The 16,482-nt window shown below is 39.8% G+C and overlaps 2 protein-coding genes across 5 annotated transcripts in view; both read right to left on the bottom strand.

Annotated features, from left to right (window-relative positions):
• FAM237A (family with sequence similarity 237 member A) overlaps positions 1–16,482 on the bottom strand; it is a 269,849-nt gene that overhangs the window by 21,016 nt on the left and 232,351 nt on the right. The window lies entirely within an intron of this gene.
• Positions 1–16,482, bottom strand: part of CREB1 (cAMP responsive element binding protein 1) — a 39,536-nt gene that overhangs the window by 21,016 nt on the left and 2,038 nt on the right. The window lies entirely within an intron of this gene.

Here is a 16,482-nt window from a genome sequence, read left to right as displayed (position 1 = left end):
AATCTGGCAGTAATCACTGCAGCTGAATTCCCATTACTACATACTGTTTTAATTTGCTTATTAAACGTTGCCAAATTACTAGTATTCAGGCAAATTCTTTTCATGCCAGGTGTTTGCCTCAGGTTGATTTTTCTGCGTGTAATGTTTCTGAAAAATAAGTCCAGTCTCCTCCAACAATGAGAACAGGGAAAAATGCATTTTGCTCATCCTAAAAAAACTGAGCAATTGCACTCTTGATGACCTAGCACCTCTGCAATTTGGAATAAAGACCTGTCAGTAGGTCAGGAAGGGCACTCCCTCAGTGCCAAGGTGACAACATGCCCTGTTACAGCCCTCCCTCTCCCCCCAGCTGCAGTCTGCAGATATCCAACAGCAATTATTCTGTGCTGGGCACGCAGTCATCTTTGCCTGAACTAAATATACAACATCTCCATGCAAGTTCTTTCCATCACCACACTGTGTATGGCTCTATGTCACAGCAACTTCCACCCAGTGAGTTTAAAGCCAGTATACAAAATGATGGAAGCCATTTCTACTTGAACCTTACCACAAATGTTTTTATATTTAGAGATATGCATTAGTTTGCCATGACCTAAGTTTTTTATCATATACAGCTCCTAATACACTGATATTTCTGAACACTAACTGAGCAAACCTAGATCACCAGAACATACATCTCTATAAAAAGAGGTTGCATAACTTCCAAACCCATGCACGTAGGCAGAGTGCAATGTCTGTTAAATTCTGCACCGATCTCAGAAAATCACTTTTCAGCTCTTCTTTAAGTACTGATATGAAAATATTTGATATAAAAAAGAACTTGAAAATACAAGCAAATTATATAGCAATGCTACTGTATTATACTGAACTCCAAATACTAAGAATGGGTATAACCTCCATAGCCACAACACTTATTCTGTGTACCACACTGTGCTGCCCAATGTATTCTGGCCTCTGGCTACCCCAGGGCAGCACACCTCTCTTCAGAGCTGGTTCAAAACCACCACTAGAGCATTTCTGCTTTGAGAAGGGGCCTGGAGGCAGAGGATACTCAGAGCAGAAGAAAGGCGGAAAGAAGCAGAAATGCCCCTCTCCTTCCCTGGCCCCCTGAGGAAAAGACTTAGAAGCATCAACACAGGTGGTGGTACCTTGTCCGCCCTCCAGACATTTCATTTTAAACACAAAGTCAAGGAAGCTTCCATTTCAATGAAAACTATACCTCAGTGTTACAGGAAAGAGAATATCTTTTATACCACCTAAAACAGCAGAGTCACACTTCAATCCTGAATATGAAATGTCTTACAGTAAGCAATTGATAATCACAAAAGATAAAACAGCTTTTCACAGTAGTAACTGCATGCTACATCAAAAGAAACAAAGTCAGTGTATATAAATCAAAATCTGTATATTTACTATTGAAAATGACGGTTCAAATGAGCTCGTGTGTGTCAAGACTGAAATGTAAAGTATCAAATATTGAGTTCTAACATCAGTAAAGAAGGAAAATAATTAAACCTGGTTTTCCTTGAAAATTAACAAGAAAAGAAAACATAGATTTTTTTAAAAGCAAATTAAATTATTCTAAGCAGTGGAATTTTGTTATGCCTCTCTCTCTAGCCAAGATTTCTGTACTACAAGCCAAGTATTTCCCATGTTGTGTTGTATATTGCAAAAAGCACACAAGAAAACCCATGCACTATTAGTATTTGCAATATATTTTACTAAACAGCTTTTAGAGACTTAATTACAACAGTTTAGATGGTTTTCTATCCCAACTTTAACACACAAGTCACATTTTAACACTTAGTCCTCCATGCTATATGCCCATTCTTGAGTTTTCTGTATTTTGAAAACTACAAAGCAGACTAACATAGATTTCCCTTTGATTTTTACCATTTCCATTACTATTTTACTATTTCTCCAAGGTAAGCAAATTAACAACTTTTTCCCAATTCTGTGCATGTATCATGGTGACTCCAGTCAAAAGACTACCTCCTTGGAACCACTTCAGAAGCAGATCTTTTACATCAGCAACATCTCCCAGCCAAGCCTCTCCAAAGAATTTTGAACAAAACTTTCCAGCTACAAATCCAACTATACTGCAAAACTAGTAATGCTTTTGTTTGCTGATAGAAATTGTGACTCCAGCATGGAGTCAATAGGGATTAGAAATGGACGAAATGTGCAAGTATCAGGTATTTAGCAATGTTCACAGAGGTAAATGTGTTGCCAAATTCCTGCTGATAAATGCAGTGTTTTCCCAGGAAGAATTTCCAATCCTCTCATACACTATTCAGCCAAGGTCCTCTGTCTTTACAAGCTTGGCTTCCACGCTTGCATCATCTTTTGCATATGTAATCAGCAAAAGGATTAACTGTTTGAGATACTCCCTCTTCTACAACACCAACATTTCAGAAATCAAATTCTTAACTTGAATTGCAAACACCTAAAAGAACTTCCTCATTTAGTAATGTAAGAACCAAGCAGTGCAGGAAGCTGCTGTGAGATTTACATATTGACACATGCAGTTTAAGTGAGTTTCCAACGACCTGCAGTTTTTTGACAAGCTCTCAGTCTCATGTTATTTACAAGTTCTAAGGACTCTGGTTCAATTTAGCCTGTACTTCTACATCACAGTATTTGAATTCTAACAGCCTCACTACTACCTTTTAAAGTAATTTGTGGGAAAAGGAGGAATCAGATTTTTGAGCATCAAGGCATCATATTCCAGAGACACTGGCCACTACACTGTCTAAAGTTTGGGTATGATCAAGATTGCCAAGATGTACAGGACCATGCACACAGAACATAAACACTAAGTTGTGTGTATGGTAAGGCCATGACAGCTGAAATTAAGGCTGTCAATTCCTATTCTTGCAATTTGCAGTGTAAAAGAAGAAAATGTGCTTGGTTTGAAACCTTAACTTTCCAACACATATCAATGAATGCCAACCTGTACATCTCCTTTCTAAGCTTCCCTATCCCTAGTCTAGACAAGCTTTGCTGACACGTACCCCAGCATCTTTCTGTTCTTGTGGGTGCCACCTCCTCCTTTTATTCCTCCTGCCCTGTTCACAGTGGCCCACCCTGCTCCCTGGCACTGATTTCCCTGGCAGACACCACATCAGGACTTCTCAGATGAAGACAGGGATTTGAAAAGTGTCCTAGTGGGGAACAAGTCTCCAGGGCATGGACAGCATATGAGAACCAAGGGAGCACACTTCTCATTTTTCCTTGCTTCCAGGCTACTTTCCAACTTGTCAGGAGAGGACACCCACATGCACATACTTGGAGAAAAGATTAGTAACTGCAGTATTGAACCAAGTATTCTAAATGAAACTAACTGAAAACCACAGCTATTAACAATCAGAGTGGGAAAAACAGAGACTGCTTGCCTGAAACATCCCGGGTATGAACTCTGAACACCAGAAAGCTGATGAGACTACCTGGTTAGAGATGGTTTAACTTATGACTTTTGTAGTGCACAGCTTTCTTCATTAGTTCAAAAGTGGCAGCAGTATTATATCTCCTTGATGTGCATTTATGACAAGAAAAGCTACAGAGTTAGACTGCAACAATAACAGGAAACAAGGTCATCTTTAAGTACTATATTTGGGTAGCTGGACCCTACACATCACCTGGATTACCGTGCAAAGACTGAAAGCCTGAATTACAAATGGGTTCTGTGGAATTTGGGTATTCAGAGAAAGCAAGTATTTAGGGCAATGAAAACCTGTTTTATGAAGAAACTAGATGGCTTTTTATTATTTAGCCCTGAAAGGAGAAAAATGCTTCAAAATCACCTAGAAAATAAATTATTAACAGGGTAAGTATACTAGAAACATGCACTGTCTGATTATAAAACCAGCAAAGCTTAAAGATGTCAAACTTTAAAGTATAAAAATGAAAAATTAAAAAATCTATTAAAAATTATGAAAATTGATACTTCATGTACTGCATAAATGGAGCAATGATGCTACTTATTATAAGAAATTTATTAGGACTTAAACATGGGTTAGACAGGCACTTGGATAAAAAGAATATCCAAGAATATGTTTGAATTAGTACAGTTTTTTCATGCCAAAACAAGTGCTGAACCAAAAGGTAGATAAAAACCTAATGAGTCTGGATTTAAACTGATTTCTAATCTTTAAAAAATAAAAAAAATGCTCTCATGAGTGGGTAAGATTATATCCTATGTAATTCTTGCAGGTTCCAGTAGTCTTTTGAGGTACCTACTGATCTTCACTATCTTGAAGCCAGGATGCTGAACAGGGTGCTACAGATAATGCTAACTCCTGTAATCCCTATTAATTAAAGTGACCATCAATGCTGTGCATTCAGAGCACAGGTTGTTAGTTACCTCGCCTCCCACCTGCCTAGAGTCAGGATAAAATATAATTGTCTTCCAACAGCTCTCATCTCATCTTCTTCACTCTTGAGTATCCTCCCCTTGGTATGTCTGTGGTCTGTCTGCCCTATTTTGCTTCCCTACATCTTCTTCTATCTCCTGTCTGATTTACCTCCATGAATTTTAGCATATCTCCTAAAGATTAGGCTCTGCTCCTTGGTTTCCCCTCGCACACACAAGCCATGGAGCTTTCCTGCTCTGCAGACAGGCTGCTTTTCATCTCCCAAGGCAGACTGGAGAAAAGAAAGGTGGAGATCCTTTCCCAAACCCCATCAATCCAAGAACCAAACCACGCTGTGGCTGTTAGAGCAGATAAAACTTCCCATCCACTTTCATAAGCAAAAGTCCTTAATACCCCAAAGCTTTCTATGTTTTTCAGCTGGACAGCTGGCACAGTAAAACATGGCACCTCTCCCCACAAGCCTTTCTTTTCTCTCTTTATTAGCACTGTGGTGGCAATTCACTGCCAGAAGTTCAAGCTTACACTGACAGTTACTGCTCAAATGACATTACTGCACCTCCAGGAAACACGGTGCGCTTTATGCCTCGGAGGTTCTGTCACACCTGCTCGCCAGCAAGCACAGCTTCACTGAGGGACACGCTGTGAGGAATCCTCCTCTGACTTCTACATTTATTTTATTGAAGTATACGCACAGATTTTGAAGAAAATCAAGTCTCCAGAAACAGTTCAGAGCAAGAGACCCAACAGACTCATGCCCATTCTGAGCCTGACTTGTACCACACCCAGTCATCTGCTCACCCAACACCTTCAGAGGTCACTCTACTGCCACGAGGCTCCTGATCCAGGGCAATATCCAGTGGCCTTGAAGGACCAGAGCAGCTGAGGGAAGGGAAATTGAGGCAACGCCTGTTTCTCAAGCCCTGTATTCACAGCCAGTGTGCCAGTACAATTGTTCAGGAAGCAAGCACGGCTCCAGTACCAAAGTTCAGGAATTTGACTCATTCTGTATTTAATGCATGTGGGTATAAAGCCACATATCCACCATGAGAGCACTGAGAAGACCATCAAACACCACTCTTGGTACACAATAGTTTCCATGGTTCCAGCATAAGCACCAAGAACACTGACCTGCAATCTGTAAACATTTCCACTGTCACCTTGCAGAGTGGCAGCCCTTTTAGCCACAGCTCAACAGCCACTTTATGAACTCCACTCAGCAGCTGTCAGACTGAAAATGTTCAGAGAAAAATAATTTTATTTACAGCTAAAACATGGGACTTCAAATAACCAGTAATAAATGCTTAACAGGACAAGACGGGCCCATAATTATCTCTCTTTGTCACTAATGATTATAGTGGGTTGGCACAAGAATTGCAATTTATACCACAGCTTCTTTGTCATCCCAAGCTGGCACTGCCACTGCTCCTGGGTATTTGCTCCCTGTGTCCTCTCCCTTGGCTGACCAGTCTGTGTGTCACACTGTGAACACAACCTATGTTTGCTGCTTCACGTGAAATCCACCTTTTATCACTCCACAGAATGGGTTCTCCACAAAGCCATTGGATGATCACACCAGTTTCTGCTTCAGGGAAGCCCAAAGCCCGGGAAAACCAAATGGAAGTGGGAAAAGAATGGCTGCAACAAGCAACATCACTAAAAATGCTAAAAATGAAGAGTCTTCATATTTTGTTCTGCAAATAATATGTAATAAAGCCATCTGCCAGGCAAACTGAAGAATAAAAAGCTGGAAAAATTCTTCCTGTCACTGAAGTTAAAGTATTTCAATTTGAATATACAAGAAAAATTTAATCTCACTGTAAAAATATCTCACACAAAGCAGAATCACTCCATCAACAGAATGTATTATCTGTAGTCCCACCCTCTGTCTCCACCTATGTGACACTCAGAGCAGTGTCTAAAAACTCTGCACTGCAAGAGATGTGAACAAAGTAGTATTTTCATACAGGACAAAGAAGAAATGCAACCAGGACCCTTAATTAAAATTAACCATCTTTTTTGGCTTGTGACTTTAAAAAAAAAAACCAACTTCTGTTACACTTCTAAAGTCAGTGAAAATTTCTCACACCAGATTTAAATATGTGAGTGATGAAAGTATTGGAAATTATTTGTGTTGCATACTCAACCTCTGTTTTACTAAAGAAAATGCCGTGGCAGATTTTAAAACAAGGGCAGAAGACCAAAAATGTAATCTCACAGCTACAGTGGTGAGCACCCAAACCAGCAATCTCCTCTAGGTTTTGTTCTCTGCTGGCACAGCTCAAGCAAGCTGCCATTTACCAGGCAGAAGGTGAATCAGTAGGCACAGGTAAGGTGCGTGAGTGAAAGTTGCTTGAACACTCTTCACTGCTGTATCCTCCTGATTTGACCCCATACTCTTGGCATTGTGCTAGTATCTAGAGTTTCTGCCTTCAAGCTTTTTAAAAGGAAAAAAGGCTCTAACAGCTATTAACTGCTATTAGTTTCTTGTACCACAAATTACACTAATAAATACAAAAGCATCCAGCAAGTATTTGGTACACACAATTTAATCCAAATGTAACCTATATTGCCTTTTTTTGTTCAATATAAATTTTAAATAAATAAATATACCCCCCACCCCTTTTTACTAACCTTGTCCAATAGTTGGGATAGGTCTTATGTGAATACATGGGCAGAGCCCAGTGGAAGCAGCCAAGAGGAGACACCAGAGCAAGCATTTCCCAAGGCATTAATAGTGAAAAGCAAACAAACAACTCTCCACTGTCTTATTCCCTCCCCTTTCCAAAATGCCCCCAAAATACTGCAGACTTCACTTAGACACAACAAAATGTCAAAACAAATCCCAGGAAGGTTACAAAGTCATTAGGTAACTATTATTATTATTGAAAACATAATCCATAAATATGTTCTATTTATAAATGCTCCTATTGAAGGCACTTAGGGTATTAAAAGACTAATTCACATGCTTTAAGTCTGTAGCCCTCAACATGCAGAACAGAATTGTGGTAACTCTTTCTAAACACCTTTATTAGTGCAGTAAAAACAACCAAAACCCACCAGAAGAGATCTGCAAACTGAATTTTAGAGAAGCAAGACATTTTTAAGAATGTTCTGGCCAACATATCCAATCTATTCGCAGAGACTTCTGAGAACTCTGCCCTTTTTGTTGTTCTTAACACATTCATTGCCAGTATCATACTTATGCATTTCAGTTACTAACTGACTGCACTTTACTACAGCTTACCATCTGTTCTCTGACATTATTTTTAGGACATAAAACTCACCTAATTTTCAATCTGTGCAGATTTCTTGCAATTCTTACCAACTGTAAAAGCTTTCCTTTCTCAAAAATGAAACCACATTAAATTGCCAAAATACATGCCTCTTTTCTCCCTGGGACTGCTGAAAGTATTGTGGCTCACCTCATCACATGTAGCTGCTGGTTTTTTAATAAAATCCACCACAACAATGTATCTGAAGGGTATCATTTGTAGGCAGGCATCTTTAATGCAATATAAAATATAGGCACGAAATTATTTTTATCATGCTGTCAGGGAGCTAATGCTCCTGCTGAATACACCACAGCTCCAGGAACAGGCTCTTTGCAATTGGTACAGGCCCAGCAAGTCAATAATCAGCACAGCCACTTGTGATGAGCTTTAATTTCTGGCCTTCATCAAATTCTCAATTTACTTTTGACTGAAACAGCTGTGGGTAGAGAAGTGAGGAATCCATGATTCCATGGGATTTGAAGCTGACCTCAGCCCAGATGGGGGCAGCTACCTGAAGACAGCCACTTCTCATATTTGCTCTTGTCACACAGTGACAGCACATCAGTCTGATGGCAAAGTTAAAAGGATGACATGATTACATCTGTACTGTGACAAGTGAGGGAGTTCTGCTCAGCCCAGGGTGAAAGCTTGCTGGATGGAAACAGCACCCATCTAAGAGCCTGGCCCCAAGCAACAGGAGCACAGAGAAGGGTACAATGAACTAACTCCTTTTCTGCTAAGGAGGCCCTGTGCCTGAGCTGGTACACCCTGCTCTCAGCACGGGCTCTTAGCTTGGCCTCAGCGCCACACCGGAGCAGCTCTACGAGCCCTCGTAAGGAGGCAGGCTGTACCTGGGGTGAGCAATTCAGAAACAGCTCTCTCCTACCACCCAGATAACTAGATATGCCAAATAAATAATTTACCCTGCTGTACTGGTCAACCAGCAGAACATTCTGAGCCACTTCCTTTCACATCAAACACTGGCATGTGAAGGTGTTGCAGCAGAAGAGCTAAGGCAGCCCAGAGTGACAGAAAGGAGAGCTAATTCTGCAAGCGGTCAGAGACCATCTCCCTTCCCACCGACAGGGAGAAAAGAGGACTGTCACTACAATAATTAAAGGAATATTCAGAGCAGAAAATGATGCCAAGTTAGAAAGGCTAAGATCCATCTAAAAGAAGGTGCATGTGTTTCTTTTTCCCACTGGGTAGAGCTGTCAGAACTTGAGATTTCCCCCTGACCTGACAGAGTCATTCAGATGAATATTACATTTGTTCTCCTCCATATGCATTTCTATGTGTTATGGTCTTTTACTGCCTCACCTTTCATTCTGGCAGAATAAGAACCACCTAAATGCTGCATGACATATTTTGACAACGTTCTGACATGTAAGGATCTTTGTCCACTTGCCAAGCAACCTTTAAACATTCCAGGTCTGGGGCACCAGCTGGAAAAACTGTTGCAATTCCAAGTCTGGGGCAGCCTGAAACTCTGTAGGGAGAGCCTCTACACATTTTTTATTAAAAAAAGGGTTATCTCTGAGGTGAGGGAACTACTAAAACTTGTTCTCAGCAAACAACTACAGGAGCAATGACTGACTGCTCAGCAGAGTCACTCTCCTAAAGTGAAGAACTAAGATGTTGTTAGGACAAGGGAATTTAATATATGACTGCCTCCTGCACAGGCTGCACTCTATAGATGTGCTAGGGAAATCCACAGGCTCAGTCACTGGGTCTGTGACAAATGCTTCAGTGAGCAAAGCTACAGCTACTTTGAAACTGTACAAATCACCCAGCTCTCTTTTGGTGTTCAGAGCAGATCAGGAACAACTTACAGAAAGATACAAATAAAAACCAGAGCATTACACAGACCTACACCGGTTGTTAACCTGAGTGCTCCAAGACCAAGGGCCAAAAATACAACATGTAGTAATCTCAGACCTGTAGCAGAAAAAGGAATCACATCCATATAGGTGTTTCTTTAATTCTATTATTTTAAATTACATACCAGGTATGATTTAATGGAATAATGTGATAAAGCCAGACAACCACATAAACATGTTTATTATTACCTGGAATCTTTCTATTCCAAAGAAATGTTTTCAGAGTCTCTGTTCATTTTACAGTGTAAAAATATTAATAGACACATATAATTAATCGGAGTAGAGTACTGTAAGACTGGACCGAAGGCTCTTAGAGATTACACTGATTAAATATGACATTCTAAAGTAATACGAATGTAAATTTATATTCTGAAACTCAAATCTTCTGGGAAGTCCCAGATATTCAGGGGACTTTCCCATGAATAAAGTAAATTATTTAAAGTTTTTTGTATGGTCTCAAATGTTAAATTAGAGACCTGAATTTTATCATCCATTTGCAATAATATCATAATAACAATAACAACAACAATAAGCCTGAGGTTTAAATAGCATAGGTCACCTCAGCAAAATACTGTACAATGAAAAGGGTCAGATACTGGAATCCCAAAGTGACACATATCACCCTCCCTTTCACATCATTCTTCTGTTGCAGAGAACTATCAAACCAGCTAGTGAACTTAGGGCAAGCATGGAGTTTCAGGTATTTATAAGCTGCACGGTTAAACTTGACATAAGAATTTTAGGTAGAATTTGTGTCTTTTGAGATTTTGTCTGTTGGTGAGAAGGGACAGCTCCATGGCTAATGTTTCTAACCCACTTCTGAATGTGAGTGGCTAAAGCATCAATTAATAAAAAATGTCACTTGAGATATTTATGCTGCAAGCTTGACAGACATGAACTGTTTAAACAACCCGTACTCATTCTGATTGATGCTTGGAATATATGTGGTACTTCTAGAGTTCAACCCATAGTATAAAAGCATGAAGTTATATAACTTGGTAAATATTGGAAAGTCTTGTTTAAAAAAAAATCCAGAACACTTCTAATGAGTTCAGAAAAAAAAAACACAACAAGATGGATGTTTCAGACCAATGCTTTAAATGTTTTATTAATAAGTATCTTTAGAATTGGTCACCAGAAAGTAAGACTGAGTTATTCACACAAAACTGATAATTACCAAATATCAAGTAAAATCTCTGAAAAAAAAATTTAAACCTCTGTATCTTTAAAAGCAACACAGTTGTTTTATTATTATTATTATTAAATAGCTTTTTTTTTCATTTTTAACAGCAGTATAGAATATTTTTTGCTTTAATGCCCTCCAGGAAGTGAAAACCTTTGAATTCTTTCTGAGGTTGGAGTGCTAGAGTAAAGTATACCCAAGTATGCACAAGAAAACTAGCACTTCCTTACAAACCTTGCCCTTGTCAAATTTCTGAATGCATCCTAATCACAAAATTAATTGCAACATTAAAACCAAAAGATCTAGGTCTTAGACTTGGAAATACTTTTAAATCCTAAAATTGCTCTGGCTTTACTAGTTTTACTGAAAACATAGGTGCTTTGTCAATTATCGCTAGTCTTGAAGCATCATCAAAAATATGTTGCTTAATGCACCAAAATGAAATATATGACCCAGCCTCTCTCTAAAAACCAACTGAAATGCAACAGTGATCAATCTCTGACTAATGTTATCAACCAAGTGGATTCTAGTTTATTTTTAATGTATTTTTAAAATTTGCCTGGGCAGTGCAGGAGAGCCTTTTAAAGAAGAAAGATCACTCATATGCCTGCCAGGCAGATCTCCTCTGCAAGAGCATCATCTCCAAAGAAAGAATAATGTTTCTCAAATACTTTACTGAAGTTTAAGACCTCCATTACCTGTGAGCAACATGACTGTCCCCATAGAACAGGGGTGTGATTTGCTGGTAATGCTGAAGATCTTCAATGACCTGGAGTAAGCAAGAGGAGGCACTGATGAACCAGAAAGGGCAAGTGAAAGAAAGAGAATCCATGTTTCAAATCAATGTGTTGCACACAAAAGAAAATCTCCATTTTGCTTTCTGCAACTACAGTTTTGCAGGCATTTCTGCTGGTAGCACTGCCAGCTCAGGTTCTGGTTTCCTCTAAATTCTTCCCTATTTACACCTTTACACTTGTCTATGAAGCTGTCTAGTAAATGGGACCGGGAAACCAAATTGCACTACAGACAGAGAAACACAACTAATTCCTAGCCTGGAGCAGTTCTCTGATCCAGTTCACAGGCAGTTGTACTGTGAACAGAAGCAGGAACAGGGAAAGTGGAGCCAAGGCTACCCTGCTGCAGCCAGCCCTGTCAATGAAAGCAAAGTAAATCAAACCATGGGTATAGGTGTCACAAGACTGTGGGAAGCCAACAAAAATGCTGAAAAAAACCACCCCTATTCTGTAATTTGATTACTGTTGTGATGACTCTGGTTAAGAGTGGGAGGCTGGAAACAGGATGAGTATTTTTTATATAATCAACATTAGCTTTCTGAGGATTGGGCAAATATGTATTTTTCAAACAGCCACGTTGCTGACAAAGCAGCTACTTGCAGCAGGTAACATCCTTCTTCTTCTCCCCTGTCCAGGGTAATGTGCACTGGTTACACGTCCACATTAACTTTACACTACAACTTCCAGGCCAGTAGTTTCAGCCACCATTATTTATTTTACAATCTGGAAGACAAGCCAAGGCATTTCTCAGTTTGTAGCAACAGTGACACAACAGCGAGTTCACTGTCCAGGCGCCTTGGGCCCACTGAGAGGATGTGCTGGACCTGGACCCCTTCTGGAGCTTTGTATTTCAACTTGGCCTTCATTAAAGATACGTTTTACATAATTCTACCCTGCTGACTGGGCTTCCCATAATGGAAAGTACCTAAGAGGTACACTGATCTAACCTCTGGAGAAGACTGAAATCTGCCTCTGATAAGGAGCAGTTAATTCAGTCACACAGGTATCACCAAGCTCTTAAAACAAGGAAACTTTCCTCGTTTGGTTCTTTTTGTTGTTATTTTTCGACTTACTGTGTTCTTAGCTTTCCCAGCTGCAAAGACAAACTCATGTGGCTCTGATCACTATGGACAGAGTCCAACTCTTCCTTCTTTTGCTCCAAGTCATGGATATGCTGCCATTCCCCAGGATGGGTCTGCTGCCACAGCTCTCTGCTGCTGAAGGGAGAAAGTTGTGTCCCCCTCCTTCCTTCCCCTACCATCACTGGAAATCTGCACTGGTGTTTGTACTGGAGTTTGTACTGGAGATTTGCACAAACAAATCTCAACCACCAACCAATTCAGCTCACTCATGCAGGAGAAAATTATCTACTAAAAAAGCATAGTTCTCTCCTGGGTTAGTGATTTGAAGTGGGTTGTTAAGTTTTGTAGACAATCAACACTACAGACAGTGTAAAGGGATGGTCCAACACCACACAGCCAGGAGCAGGAGGGAGAGAGCAAGACTGTCTCCTGAGAGCCACATAGAGTTGTATCAGCTCAGACAAAACCACAGCAACAGATTACTTTAGCTGGTTATACTGTGGCATTACTACACAGTACCCTTTCTCACACCTTCCTCCCTTTTATCTCCCAGAATTTTCCTATCAGTACAAAAGGAAAATATGGATGAATTTCACAAAGAGGGCAGGCACCCTACACCTACAGTACTACCTTAGGTGTTTTTTTGTTTTTTTTTTTCAAGAGAAAGAAAGCTCTCTACAATCCAGAAAGGTGTAAATTTACAAACCCTGCTCAAATTGTCTGCTACTTGGAGCAATGGACAGGCACCAGTGGATTTTGAGGCCAGGCCAGCTACACACAGCCAGATGCTGTGTCATCAGGAAAATAAAGGCAAGAAAATATTGCTTCCCATCCATTATTTAATGGGGTATAAATGATGATGAGAGGGATTTTACAGATGAGAAGACATTTTGACATTGAAGCCCAAGGAAAAGTGCAAAGGGACGTAAAATCCAATTGACACTGGAACAGCATAGAGAATGAGAGATTTAGGGTAGCACCTATAAGAAAAGTGCATGTAATATTGGACCCAAAATATCACAGGAGGTTGCAGAGTTTCTGAAGAGATGATTAAAATATTGCAGCAAAGAGCTGCAGTGAACAGCAACAGGTGAACTGAAAATGTGAAGAATAAAAAAAAAAGAAGGAAGTGCACAGAGAACTTGCTAAAAAACACACACCAAAGGTGTTTCAGACAAGTAAATAAGCAGCACAACAAATCAGTTTAACACATGATATTGAAGTTTGGGAAATGCTGTTGCTCCTGTTCATTTGCTCATGGTTAACACATGTAAGAGCTTAGACTTAGTTGAATGATCCAGCTCTGTGGCAAGAACCCCAGCAGGATCTGTGTCATCCAGCTTAGTTATAAACACAGCGATAATTTAACAATTTTTACATAGGCTGCATTTTCTCATTTAGCAGCAGAGCTGACTGAACTGCCCTTATCTCCCTGCTCATTCCAGCCCCATCCCTTCCCCTGATTATGCTGGTACAGCTGCTGTGCAGCCATGCAGCAATCAGGGGAGGGAATGATCCAGGTGAAAATGAACGAGGCTCCACACCTCTCAAACAGCTGAACCATTTCCCCATGCAGAAGCCCAAGCATTTGTGCGAGTGCAATGGAAAAGACATGGAAGATGCTTTGGCCAGTATTACTACCAAAAAATGCTATGAGGAACTATGGTTTCAGTTCATCAGCCAGTAGATCAGCTTAAAGAATTCCTGGATTTCTTAGGCTACTTGCTCTTTTATAAGTTTAGAAATCTATCTGAAGTAGTTTCTGCCTAAAGAAGAAAATACAACCCAGCTTTAGTTCTGCCATGTTCAGGTAAAAGGAGTTTTCCTGATAACCTCATTGACTAAACAGACTATCACTGAACACTTAGAAGATCAGAGATTTTTACAAATCACTTTAACTCTCCCCTCCAAAAAGTGTGAAAGCATCAAGGATAGAGTTTTTATTTCAGTTTCCTGCACTAAAGTAGCTTCAAAATAGTTCACTGTAAGCCTTCCTGCAACTGTGTCTCAAGTAGCCAGTGTAGCCTCCTGTCAGAGAACAACTGAAAAGTAACAAAATCCAGAACAGCAACTGGCAGGGCTCTCCTATCTTTAGAACTACTTTTCCATCTTTCACCTAATGGTCTTTTCTTTTACAAATTATGAACTCTTACAATATTCTTAGAACAAAAATAGGAATTATTATCTTAGGATAATATCCTGTACCTCTCCGCACTCTACTCAAAAATCACTGCAAGTAACTAACAAGTATCAGTGCTGCTTTAAACTTGTGTGTATGTACATGTTGGGTAAACCATACACATGCATCCAAGCAGGAACACGCTTCCTCCAAATTTTTTATCCTCTCACCTTAAAGTGGCTCTTCCAACACTGAGTTTTCTATTCTTTCACTTGACACACAATACCATAAATCCAGCACTGCCAGACAAAACAGCAGCAGAGAATCCTTGGCTGTTTTTGAGTGCTCTATTTACCTGAAAGGCCAACTAGAGCCTGGCACGCTTTCACCTCCTGTGCAGCTGACAAGGCTGTTTTAGAAATATGGAAAGCTGGAAGGTGCTGTATTCGTTGTCACTCACCTTTTTTAACTGCAGTACAATCAAGTGATCTAAAAGTTTTGAAGAACAAAATATGTACAGCCTTCATGCTGGGAGATGTACATAAATCATTAATGGCAGGCTGCTCATAATCACTATGAAATATGACCTCACAGACTGCAGATGAGGTAACACAATTTTTGATTCAGTTAAAAAAAAAAATCACTGCCTTGTCATGAACTTCAGCTGTATGCAGGTAGGTACCAGAGAGCTGAAGGGAAATTGGGTAGGGTTGTTTCTGTAGATGAGGATTGCTGTCACGTCCCATGCAACTAACTTTAGTTAGATTAGTGGCAGAAAGCTAACACGGCCTCTCACTGCACAAAAGCCTTGAGAAGTGTGGCATGAGTGACTGATCTCCACTTGCTTCCAGAGATACAAAAATAGACGTGAAGTGTGAATATCCCATTTGTTTCAAAACGGTGCCAACAGAAATTCCCCGTTGGGGCCTTGTCTCCTATCAAAATATGCACCTACAGAGCTGTAGCTGCACTTAGGCAAGAATAGGCTGCTTCTTACTGCAGCAGAACAGCAACTCTGCAGAGTAAGATCTATGGAAGATTTTGTATAGCAATAGCTGTGCTGGTGCAGGTTTCCAAGAAACAGCCAGATTGACAACTTGACAGTCTAAATGAGACGTTTCCAAATTTTCTGTATCAGCAAACCCTATTTAAACCTTTGGGGTATTTTTTGTGTTGGAATTTTTTTTATTTGTTTGACTGGTTCTTTGCTTTTTTTTACCCAGAGTAGTAGACACACATATCACCAAACCTATGAGAAAAAAAAAAAAATAGATGCAGACCTTTCAGTGCAGATCCAAACACCATACTGAGAGTACCACTCTGAATACTGGTGTTCTCTCAATTAAATGAAAGCATTAAAAATTATTACGCTCTTCTTTACTACATGCAACAATTCCCTTTTTGGTCACCTGTAAGTGATGCTTAGCAAATATACAACCACCTCTCTGTTCCCTTCTCTCTCTGACCAGTGAGGGGAAAAAGCTGGTGAGGAAATGCAGAGATCTGTGTTTGAAAACATGGATCTGAGAGTCTGACACTCTATTATGAAATAGAATAAAATGAAATGTTTTTCTAAAACTATAAAAACAACAAGCAAGGATTTTCTGTCCCATTTTTGTATTTACAATGTAGTGAGTATTCCATCAAACCAAGAATGAATGAAATACACCAACAATTACACTCTCTTTAATCACTATCAACAGCTACATTGCTTACTGAAGTCCTCAGATGTCTATTAATCAGTTAAAAGTTTAGAAACCCTCTTCTCATTTTGGTATT

The sequence above is a fragment of the Anomalospiza imberbis genome, chromosome 7, assembly GCF_031753505.1.
Source record: "Anomalospiza imberbis isolate Cuckoo-Finch-1a 21T00152 chromosome 7, ASM3175350v1, whole genome shotgun sequence".
Classification (NCBI taxonomy): domain Eukaryota; kingdom Metazoa; phylum Chordata; class Aves; order Passeriformes; family Viduidae; genus Anomalospiza; species Anomalospiza imberbis.
Note: the sequence above shows the minus strand (reverse complement) of the source record. Positions and strands in the feature narration are given on the sequence as shown.